The sequence below is a fragment of the Rosa chinensis genome, chromosome 4, assembly GCF_002994745.2.
Source record: "Rosa chinensis cultivar Old Blush chromosome 4, RchiOBHm-V2, whole genome shotgun sequence".
Classification (NCBI taxonomy): Eukaryota; Viridiplantae; Streptophyta; class Magnoliopsida; order Rosales; family Rosaceae; genus Rosa; species Rosa chinensis.
In genome coordinates, this window is record NC_037091.1 from 10407365 (window position 1) to 10419378 (window position 12014).

Here is a 12014-nt window from a genome sequence, read left to right on the forward strand (position 1 = left end):
ATACTGTGGCAACACCCCCTCCTCCGCCTCTTGGCCCAGAGTATGTAAGACGTGAAGAGGTAGAGGAGATGATCAGACTGGCTAATCCTAGGACCTAAGTGGATAGGGTCTATGAGGGACCTTTCCCGCCGCATGTAATGCTCGCGCCCTTTCCCAGGAGTTATAAAAATATCATATTTTCTACTTTTTCAGGGGAAGATACTGAGAATGCGGCTACCCATCTGGCCAGGTTTAGGGTACAATGCGACCAGTACTAGAATGATGATATCCTCAAATGCAGGATCTTTGGCACTTCTCTTTCGGGAGCTGCCTTTAGGTGGTTTTCCAAACTTCGGCCAGGGACCGTGGCGGATTGGCCAGCAATGGAAAAGCTTTTCCGAGAAACCTTTGGAGCCATTGAGCCTGAAGTTGACTTGGCTTCTCTTACTCAGATGGCCCAGCAGCCTACAGAGTCCGCTGTGGCCTATCTTTAGAGCTTCCAAATTCAGAAAGCTAAGCTGAATGTCATCTTGCCGGAGAAAGAGTTAGTCAAACTGGCGGTCAAGGGTTTGGAACCTCGTCAGCGAAAGAAGCAACATGGCAGGATGATCCAGTCAATGGGAGAGCTCGTCACAGAGGTAGGCAGCTTTGAACATCTCCTCAAAGAAACAGACGCAAGGAAGAATGCGTCTAAAGGGATATATGCCAGGAAAACATCGCACCATACCGGCCCTGAGCTACCAGCCGGCTACTTATGACCCCTACTACCATCATCACATTGAAGAAGTGGTTCAAGATGACGATGAGGAAGAGGAGAATGATATCGCTGCTTATGAACTAACAGGGAGGAAGAATCCAGCCCTGAAGCAACTGAAAATTTCCAAAGAGCCTGTCAAGCTCAAATCGATGGCGTTCACCAAACTGAGTTCGCGACATATACTTACGCTGCCAATAAGGCACATGAGATTTTGGATGAGATGATCGCCGCGAAGATGGTGAAGACCGACTTTGGACCTTTTCCTCGATCAGACCAGCTGAAAGGGAAGAAGTACTGCAAATTCCACAACCTGTGGAATCACAATACGGCGGACTATGTGAAGCTCAAAGACCAGATTCAGGTATGGCTTAATAATGGCAGTTTTTAGGTGGAAGCCCCAGTAACGGCGACAGCGCTCGTAGACTTGAACCCTTTTCCCGACACTGAGATCAATATGGTTGATGTGAACTGGGCCAAGCAGAACTAGAGGAAACCAACCTTGGATTTGAGTACAAAGGGGCGAGAAGGAAAGTCTGCCGAGGATGAGACCCCTGCATAGCAGAAAGCTAAACCAGTTGGAAAAGCCTCACCCGTGGTCCTATGCTCGCAATGCAAAGAAGAGTATGGCATCCAAGTATCACATGAAGAGGTCAAGTAGACATCTCGTTTTGGCTCTCTCCCGCCCATTAAGTGGGCCTCGCCATCGCGGAACTATCAACCTTCTAGCCCAAGAGAAAAAGAGAAAATGGAGTCGCCACCATCCCCAAAGGACTCCAATTTATTCAAGAAACTGAAAGCGGCCGCGGTCGATCAGAAATAAGAGGAGAAGGCCACGAACAAGCGTAAGAATATTATGACCAAACCCTACATCCCACCTGCTCCAACTGCCACCATCAAAGAAGGAAAATGGTACACTAGGGAAAAGGGGAAGGCAGCGGAAATAAGCTCTTCCAGGAAGAGGAAACTGCAGCGCAGTTTCGGGGAAGCCAAGCGCGCGCTAGAGGCTCTTGACCAGGATCTGATCAAGCCTTCACAATTGGTCAAATCACCTGAGCAGTATCAGAAAGAGATGGAGGCACTGGCTGTTAACAGGGGCATCTAAGCCTAGTGTTTTTTGTAGGATCACTGAAGAGAGAACACCTCCACCAGCTCGAAAGGAGTGATCGCCGACTCGGCGACCACATGTCAGGCGCAGGTTATTTCGGGAAGAACCAGAAGCTAAATCTTCAGTTTTTGAGAGACTGGGGAGCAGGGACAAGACTACCGATACTTTACAATGGAAACCAAAAAGAGTCCAGAGCGTAGTGGTCGCTCCCTTAGAGGTAAACGCAGCAGGGGAACCGCAGTCAGACTCGCCCAAGCAGGCACTTGTGGTACAAGAGCACGAACAGTGTGAGGTAAAAGGCCTTACAGAGGAGTCGTTAGTAGATCGTTTGGCTAAGCAATTCAACATTGACGTCCCTGTCAACGAACCCAAGCTTAATCTAGAAGATGACATGGAGGAGATGAATGTGACTGACATGTCTTGCAACATGGTTTACGTACTCCCCAAGCGGTATGCACTGCCGGTAGCCGCTCAGGACTGCGTCGAACCTGAGTAAAGTAGTTTGCAGCCCTTACAGATCACATCGGCGGTCACGACACCAGTAGAAGAAGCGGTCCTTCTTAAAACTGGGGATGCTCACAGCAAAGAATTCTTCATGAGTTTCACCAAGCCAACACCTGCTATGGTCCAACACCTGCTATGGTCCAACACATGAGACCTCTATATATAACAGCAGAAGTTGGCGGCATCAAAGTTAGCAAGTTCATGGTTGATACCGGAGCTGCTGTTAATGTCATCACTACCAGGACCATGTACTTGCTCGGGATCAAGAAAGAGAAAATCCAGTCTACATCCCTCACGCTCAAAAACTTTGCGGGGACTGTAATAAAAACCCTGGGATTACTTTTCTTGCTCATCAAGGTTGGCCCTGCTGAGGGAGTTTATACTTTCTTTGTGACCGATTGCTATGTGGCCTACAGTGCTATTCTGGGCCGAGACTGGATCCATCGGAGTTATTGTGTTCCGTCCACTCTCTATCAGGAACTAGTTATGTGGAACAGGAAGACAGATAAAGCGAAGGTGATTAAAGCGGATCCTCGTCCATTCCCCGTTTTCGCGAATTATGTAGATGCCAGGTACTATCTGGAGCCTATCACTCCATTACAGGTCAGTGGCATCGATGACAAAGGCCGCCCCACAGAGGTGACGGCCTCTGAATTGGCACAGTGGGAGCTTACGCTCGCAAAAGAAGGCTTGGAAAGGCCTGGCCACACTAGCCACACTATCCCTTCCAGAGGAAGGGATAGAGGCCTTCCACTCGCTGTACGAAAGACTATCATCGTACTTAGTGGAAATCGAGTCGCGACCTTAGAGGTCGTCAATGAAGAGCTCTATGATCAAAAACAGGGGGATGAGGTCGATATTCAGCTCGCCCCGGTAGCGCTGGACGATACACCTCCTAAGGTTAGAGACCCTACCGAGAAGATCAATCTTGGAACAGCAGATGAGCCTATGGAAGTGGTTGTCAGCGCTTATTTGGAGCCTCGTGAGAAACAGAGGCTTATTGACTTATTGTTAGAGTTCAAAGACTACTTCGCGGAGAAGTATGAGGACATGCCTGGCCTGTCACCGGACTTGGTTTGCCATCAACTGCCAACACTCCCTGACAAGAGGCCTGTGAAACAAGAGCCACGAAGGATGAACTCAGAAACCCAAGTCCTCGTCAAGGAGGAAGTGAAAAAATGCATAAATCGGGCATTATCAGGGTAGCCAAGTACAATCAGTGGCTATCTAATATAGTGCCTGTTCGCAAGAAGAATGGCAAGATGAGGGTCTGCGTAGACTACAGAGACCTTAATATCGCTACACCTAAAGATGTCTACCCCATGTCGGTCGTTGATATGTTAGTAGACGCTGTAGCAGGACACGAATTGTTGTCCTTCATGGACGGAACCGCAGGGTATCACTAGATTCCGGTCGCCGAAGAAGACAAGCATAAGATTGCATTCCGGTGTCCCGGGTTCGCGGGTGTTTTTGAATATGTGGTTATGCCTTTTGGACTGAGGAATGCCGGAGCAATGTATCAGAGAGCCATGAACCTGATCTTCCACAACATCCTGGGGAAGATTTTAGAGGTCTACATCGATGACGTAGTTGTGAAGTCTCAAAAGAAAGGAGACCACATCACTGATCTCAGAAAGGTATTTGAGCGCATGCGGCAACACAAGCTCAGAATGAATCCTGCTAAATGAGTTTTTGGAGTTCAAGCAGGAGATGTTCTGGGATTCATTGTCCATCAGAGAGGGATTGAGGTCCCTGAAGACAAGGTAAACGCAGTCATCAACGCGACCGCTCCACGAACGAAAAAGGAATTGCAGCGTTTGCTGGGTAAGATCAACTTTCTGAGACATTTCATCTCCAACTCTGCAGGCAAAATCCAGCCCTTCTATCCATTGCTGAAACTGCAAGGTCAGGCTGAGTTTGTATGGGAGCCTAAACATCAAGAGGCTTTCGAAAGAATCAAGACCTACCTTGCGAGTCCGCCGGTGCTAGTTTCCCCGAGAACTAGATTTCCATTGAAGTTGTATATTTCAGTAGCTGAGGCTTCCATTGGCAGCCTACTCGCCCAGGATGATGAAGAAGGCGTCGAGCACACCATTTTCTACCTCAGTAGGACACTTACAGATTGCGAAACCAGGTATACTCCAATGGAAAAGCTGTGTCTTACATTGTACTTCTCGGCATGTAAGTTGCGGCACTACATGTTATCTTTTACTACTTGCATCATCGCTCAGACCGACCTGGTCAAGTACATACAGTCGCGACCTATTCTGAGAGGCCGCATTGGCAAGTGGGTATTAGCCCTGTCCGAGTTCTCGCTCCAATACGTTCCCCAGAAAGCAGTAAAAGGACAGGCCATCGCAGACTTTCTAGCGCATCACCCTATCTTGGATATCCCCACGGTGAGGGAGTTAGAGATAGCGACCGTAACTACCACTCGACCAGATTTGGCACGCATTCCAGAGTACTCCATCTGGTATCAAGCCACAGTTTCCTTGCAACCCTAGGTATTGTTTTTTGATGGCTCAAGAACTGAAACATTAGCAGAGGCAGGAATTGTTCTGGAGAACCCAGCGGGCGACCGTTTCTCTTATTCATTCCAATTAGAGTTTAAGTGTACAAAAAACCAAGCAGAGTATGAGGCCCTTATTATCGGCCTAGAAGTCTTACTGGAAATGGGGGTGAGAGATATTCAGGTACACGGCGACTCTTTGCTCGTGATCAATCAGCTTCCAGAGAAATACAGATGTGCAAGCTGTTTGCTCGTCCCCTATTTGAATCGCGCCATTGAGTTGCTGGATCAGTTTGATGATGTGGGTTTGGAGTACATCCCTCGCGAGAGCAACTTCGCGGCCAATGAACTCGCTCGACTGGCTACAGGCATTACATTGAAGTATGGGGTTCGCGAACGCATTCTGAAAGTCGAGCGCTGCACACTGCCTTCATGGCTCGCGCGGCCTGACCTTCCTGATGATCCAGTCATCGCTGACCTAGAGCCTATTGACGTCGATTGGCGCATTCCGTTGATCGATTACCTCAAACAACCAGTCCAAACAGCTGACAGGAAGACTCTTTTTCTTGCCTTAAATTACTTCCTCAGGGGTGACGAGCTGCGACGGCGTGGGGAGGATGGCATAGACTTCCGATGTGTGTATGGCCATGAAGCAAAACGATTAATGCGAGGAGCACACACAGGAATATGCGGCGCCCATCAAGCGGGACCCAAGATGCGGTGGCTCATCAGAAGACATGGGTATTATTGGCCCAGCATCTTGAAGGACTGTATCGCTTTCGCTAAAGGATGCCAAGACTATTAGGCACACGGTTCGGTCCAACATATTCCCAATATTCCCATGCAATCTATCATTAAACCTTGGCCTGCACGAGGCTGGGCACTGGATTTGATTGGGATGATTCACCCCCACTCTTCTCTCCAGCATAAGTTTATCATTGTGGCTACTGATTTCTTCACCAAATGGGTTGAAGCTGAGCCGTTGAAAGTGGCTTCAGGTCCCACCATTCACCAATTTATTTTTCATAACATCATCTGCAGGTTCGGTATCCCGGAAGTGCTCGTTTCGGACAGGGGGGCAACATTCATGGGCGGTGAGGTCGAGCAACTTGTAAATGACTTGGGCATCCAGTTCATCCACAACACTCCATATTATGCTCAGTCCAACGGTCAAGCAGAGGCCAGTAACAAGATTATTATTACCCTACTAAAGAAGATGCTGATTGAAAACCCTTGACAGTGGCACGACACGTTGTATGAGACACTATGGGCTTACCGCACCTCCAAGAGGAATCCCACTGCTACAACACCTTATGCACTAATGTTTGGCCATGATGCAGTTTTACCCTTAGAAATCAACGTTCAGTCCTTACGCGTCCAAGAATCGGTGACGATTATGTCCAGGCGATGTGGCAAGAACACGAAGACTTAAGCGAGCAGCGCTTAGCGGCTTTGGATAATTTAGTGATGGAAAAACAGCGTATCGCCCGCGCCTACGATAAGAGGACGCGTGGTCAGAGTTACAAAGAGGGAGACCTGGTTTGGAAAGCTGTTTTGCCTTTTGGCGAGAAATTGACCTGTTGCGGCAAGTGGACTCCACGATGGGAAGGACCCTTTGTTGTTCACCACATTTTGGAACGCGGGGCTTTTCACCTCAAGGATTTGGGTGGCGAAATCCATCTCAACCCCATCAGCGGGCGATTCTTAAAGAAATATTACCCTAGTGTTTGGGAGTTCGAAGATCCACCGGATCAACCTTCGTCCCAGATTGGGGGGCAACCATAGTTTTCATCGGCTCGCATCATCTCTATATTCAGGCCTTATTTTGTGGCCTTAGTCTCATGTGTTTGCTTCGCCTACGAACACTAGGGGGGCAACACTCTATACATTCAGGGCCTCAGTTGAGGCCTTATTTTTGATTAATTTCCAACTTTTGTTGTAATTTTTCCTTGACAATGCGTGTTAAGAATATACATGGTGGCCTGTACATGAGGCCTTATTTTTAGCTATACTCAAAAGCATTCATTCATAGAGTGGCTTTGCGGCCAAAAGCAGTACAAATTGAAACATTTACATTTGCAATTATAAGGCCAAAAGTGGCTTGAAAATCATAAGGATTGCAGATCTTCTATGAGTTTCTGGATCTTGTGGCGATAAGGGGAGGTGATGTGACCGCTCATCCTCTTCCTCTCTTCACCCACATCCCTCCTCCGATCTGAGTCGCAGCTGCTCTCATTTGTACCGGAGGAAGAGGGAAGGAAATAATCCATCGCAACCCTTCCAGTTGATTATCCTTCGGGATGGAGATGGTCTTCAGAGAGAGCGCGACTCACAACCACATCTACCTCCAGGGGAAAAACGGAAGCCTGACACTCAGACCCATGAGGTAGGCCCGGAAGAAGAACAGTCGGCCTCAAAGTGGCCTTCCGCCCTTCTCCCTCCTGCTCCACACAAGCAGTCTGAGAAGAGGGATCCCTCAAAATCTGGTTCTGTCGCGTTAGGAGCGCCACATGTTCTTCGGTCTAACTGAAACTGATGGACTCCATCCGGATTTCCAGAGATCAAAGACATGCCACTGGACCTGAGATTAGGCCATAAGACCTACCCAGGTTTTGAGATTAAGCCATAAGGCCTAGAAATTGGAGGCTAAGGTTGAGATCGTGAGGAGAAAATTTCAGAAACTTAAGGAAGAGAAGTAAGGTTTGCGAAACTATCTCTGGGAAGGCCATATTTGCTTGTGTTTATCACTATCCAAAGTACAGGTATTTATAGGGCCAATCTCAGTGGCCTCAACCGTGTGTTGGGCAGTTGAAATATTTTCGACGCCATCAATAAGAGTATCAATGGAATTGAATGCAAGGATCTCAAAAATGAAGGCACTTGAAAATGCGTGGGAAGCGGGGCAGTCTTCAAAGAGATAACCGCTCCATTTCGAGATTATCTTTTCAAACCAACTTCAATAGCAATAAAGGTAAATTAAAACATTGAACAACATTGAACTGCTTAAAAATTTGAGCATATATTTGGGCCAAGCAAATGGGCTAAATATTTAGATTAGATGAATAATAATATTGTTCATACAAAATGGGCCTAATAGTAGAGGCCCAGAGTTTTCGGCCCGCATGGGTTAAGCAAAGTAGATGTTCATCCAAGCGAAAACTGGCATCGGCAGCGGCTCGCTCCACTTGTCGGACCACCTCACGAGCTTGAGCCAGGTTCTGAGATAGGATTTCAGAGGCCGCTAGGGGTTGCTCCAGCAAGGGTTCCTCATGTTCAAGGCGGGCCGTCACAGCGGTCAATTGAGCTTTAAGATCTTGGATTTGGGACCGGAGATGATTTTGCGTGATTGGCAAGTCTCTAACAAGGGTCACCCTATCCCCCAGGAAGTCGCGCGAGGAGTCCATTTGTTGAGCAAGGCCCCGATAATGGGCCTGGGCTTGCCTGGCTTGCGCAGTAGCGACCGCTCTTTCATTAATCCATTGGGGGAGATTCTGTAACAGTTCGTCTATCTCAATGAACTCGTTCTCAGTAATGGCTCGCTCCCGATGAAGAACCCTCAAGTATTCCAGAGACCTGACGGATGCGCCAGGCAGCAAAATATCGAGACTTAAAAGACATTGGAGTCCGTCCCTGGCTTTATCTATAACTCCGGGAGGAGTCACCTTAAGTACACGAGCTAACCTTTCCAGTCTCGAAGGAGGCACAGGCAGTGGATTTGGAGCAGCAGCAGAAGCCTCTTGGGGCTTCACAACAGGAACCGCTTCCAGCACCGGTTCGACGTTCACCCCTCCTTCTTCTTCAGGAACAGCAGGGGCAGGTTCTTGGTTGACCACATCTTCACTAGCTGGGTCAGTGGGAATAGCACCAAGTCCTTCCACAGCACCAGCTACTTCCCCGACAGGACCAAGAGTCTGGTGTTAAGGAGAAATCATTAGAATGCCCAAAGAATAAGACAGAAATCAGGACATCATGCTTGTTAAATAGAAATGTACCTCAGCGGCTGGAGGCTCGCGAAGGGTCGCTAATGGCGCGGGTTCTTGAAATGCCTCGCCAGGAATTGGGTCAGGCGCTATTTGTGCCAGGACAAGTGTGGCGTTTGGTTCCTCACAAGGTGTATCTGAAAGAGGCATTCTCTCTTCCACTTCAGGTGAGCTGTCATCTATGACTTGTACCAGGATCAAGGCCAGTTGTGTATTGCTTGCAGTGCTGACAGGAGGTGGAGGATTATTGGAACCAGTGGGCGCTTGGGCCTGTGAAGCAGATGTGCCTTCACCGACAGCTGAAGAGCCTTCCCCAGTTTGTCTTGAAGATTTACGACAAACCTACAAGCAAGGATTGTTATGTGGTCGCATGGCATAAAAAGAAAATTCCAATGTGCATTCTCAGTTTCTTACCAGTCGGTCAGCGATTGGTTCATCTTCCGCCCACGGATCAGTTCGGGGGTCAGAGCGACTGCGCTTGCGGGCCAAGATAGCAGCGATCTTCCGGATTCATAGGAAAGGATTAGACTCGACTTGATAAAAAAAAAAACTGTTTGTTTAATCAACAAAGTTCTTACCGTTTGCAGGTCATCCACGTCGGAAGAAGAACCTTCTACTTCAGACTCCGTTATCACTGTCTTTTGCTTCCCGGACTGTCCAGTGGCTGGGGAAGCATTAACCGCGCGGCCACCAGAAGGTGGCACATTTCCCTGGTGCAGCAAAGTTTGAGTTAAAAGGAAGAGTGAAAGAAGGAATAAAATATGAACAAAGATACTTACATCTTGAGGGGGCTAGCGAATTACGATACCAGCCCAGGCTTGGCGCAGGGCTCGTGCAGATTGCGGAACCGGCTCAGAAGGAGGCGAAGGTTGTGTAGCGTCTTCAGGGAAGCGATCAAGTAGCTCAATATCAGCAGTATGGGGAAATCTCAGTTCCCCAAAGATAGTCGCGAAGAGTTCATCATCTCGCTGGCTCCAGCAATGAACGGAAACTTCTGCTCACCATTCCTCATATCCTTCCTCAGTCCCATCCACAGCGTCGATGTCCTTAACCCATTCGGGAAGATCAAACAATGCAAGCATGCTTTGTGCAGGCACAGGCCCAGAAGGGGGCCCAAGTCTACGCCACGAGGTGTTGTAGTTCCAGGCATCATACAGCGGGAATGACACTAGTTGGACGAGGCCGAATTGGCGAGCGAAATGGTTAGGGGCGTAAAGCTCGTAACTAAGTTCCTCGGAAGCAATTCTGGTGTCTGAACAGGAGATCGCGCGGCAGAAAGCCAAGCGCGCGCTATCGCTGTAGCGAGGAGCGCCAGGGAGGAATCCGTTTTGAAGCGGAGCCGGGAATCTCCTGCCCAGTACTAAGTCGCAGTAGGGCATCTCATGTAGAAGGTACAGGTATGTAAAGCACTCGGAGTAAGGAGGAGATGAGTACTTTTCTTCGCGGCTGAGCTATTGACCCAAGAGTTGGTCAGCCGGTGGAAGCAGCGGGATGTCATCGCGACGAAAATATGGGAAATAGGTTTGAATCCAGAAGTCAAGAATCCAAAAAGGGCCAGAAATGCTAGTCTCGAAAGGATGCATAGTGGCCTGGTAGAGAGTCTGATAGAGGGCGCCCAACACAGGTTGCCCGAGCCCGACACTGCGGCCGTTATAGAGGGCCGTTGCCAGTAGAGTCCAAGCACCAGTGGGTTTACAGGAGAAAGTATAGAAGATGAATTTACACAGCCAATATTCTAAGAAAGCAATTCCGCAGGTCGCATTGTGCTCCCGGCTGTAATAAGACAGCCACCGCGGATAGGAGCCTCTTTGGGCGCTGCGACCATGTTGGGCCATGGTCAAGGTAAAAGTGGCAGAGTCGAATTGGCCATGCAAATAAGGCTCGCCATCAATGGGTAGGCCGGTGATGGTGAGAATATCTAGTAAAGTGATACCCATTTGGCCAAATTGAAAATCAAAGGTGTTTGTGGCGGTGTTCCAAAAACACAAAAAGCAGCGAGCGGTGAACAATTGCCACCGCGCGGAAGGCGAAAACAGAGATCAATAGTATGAGTGATACCTGCAGCATTCCAGCGAGCTAGATCTCGTGTGCATGCTTCGCGATACCAAGAAAGCTCTGCTGCGCTGATAGAGGATGGCCAGTGCCCTATCTTTGCTCGATGATTCTGGGCACCCTAACTGGTGAAATCTCCAGGAGTCCTTCGGAGGACCGAGATGGGTCGACGAACGGGCAGGCCATAGAAGGCGATTGCGTCGGCCAGAATAGAGTCTCGCGGCGCGGGGCCCAATCCGACATGGTGATTTGGGAGCCGGAGGAGTAGGGGTCTTTGAATATTAGTGTGGAGGTGAATGCGGGCACCGATGCTGGTTCACCAAGTGTGGGCGGCCTGTTCATTTAGTTCCTCTTCTTGGTCGATGACTATCTTCTTTAGAGGAGCCATTTCTGGGTTTCAATGAAGGTGGTTTTAGCAGTAAGAGGGTTTCTGGGTTTTAGGAGACTAAAAGAGTTTCTGATGTGACAGGTCTGAAGTGGCTGCGGGTTTAAATAGGAAATTTTGTGAGGGAAACGATAGGACAGAAAGGTGTTTTCGCAAGCGAAAGGACGCATCCTCATTAATGATATCGTTTCAAGCAATCGGCATGTCGTTTTAGTCCCCTTCAAGCAGTTACATCTTCGCGGGCCTGCTTTCGGGGCATGGGGACAATGTTTGAGCCCAAAAGTAATTTTGGCAAGATCCTTTAGTGGATTTAGCACAGCGGGCCGATACCTGCGGCCCAAAATAAGCCTGCTTGGGTTTGGGTTACAGCTTCGCCCATTCCATAATCCATAAGGAAAACGAAACCTTATTGGAGTCAAGTAGCAGAGATTGAATAGGAAACTTCAATCAATAATCTTTCTATAGCAAGGAACAGTCGAAACCCTAGTTATAAATACTAGGTTTCAAGGACGAAAGAAAGGCCTCTCAAAAATCAATCAATCCCAGCGATTACAAAGCCTCCTAGGAGAAAATCTTCAACCTCGTTGAAACCCGGTGATCGCGTGCTAGTCCTAGTCTCTCCATGAGCTAACTGTCAACATCACCAGATCAACCCGGCGACCGTACTTCCAGTCTCAGTCTCTCCGCAAGCTGACTGCCAGTGTCACTGCCACCGATACAACCAGCGAAGTAAAGGGTAACAC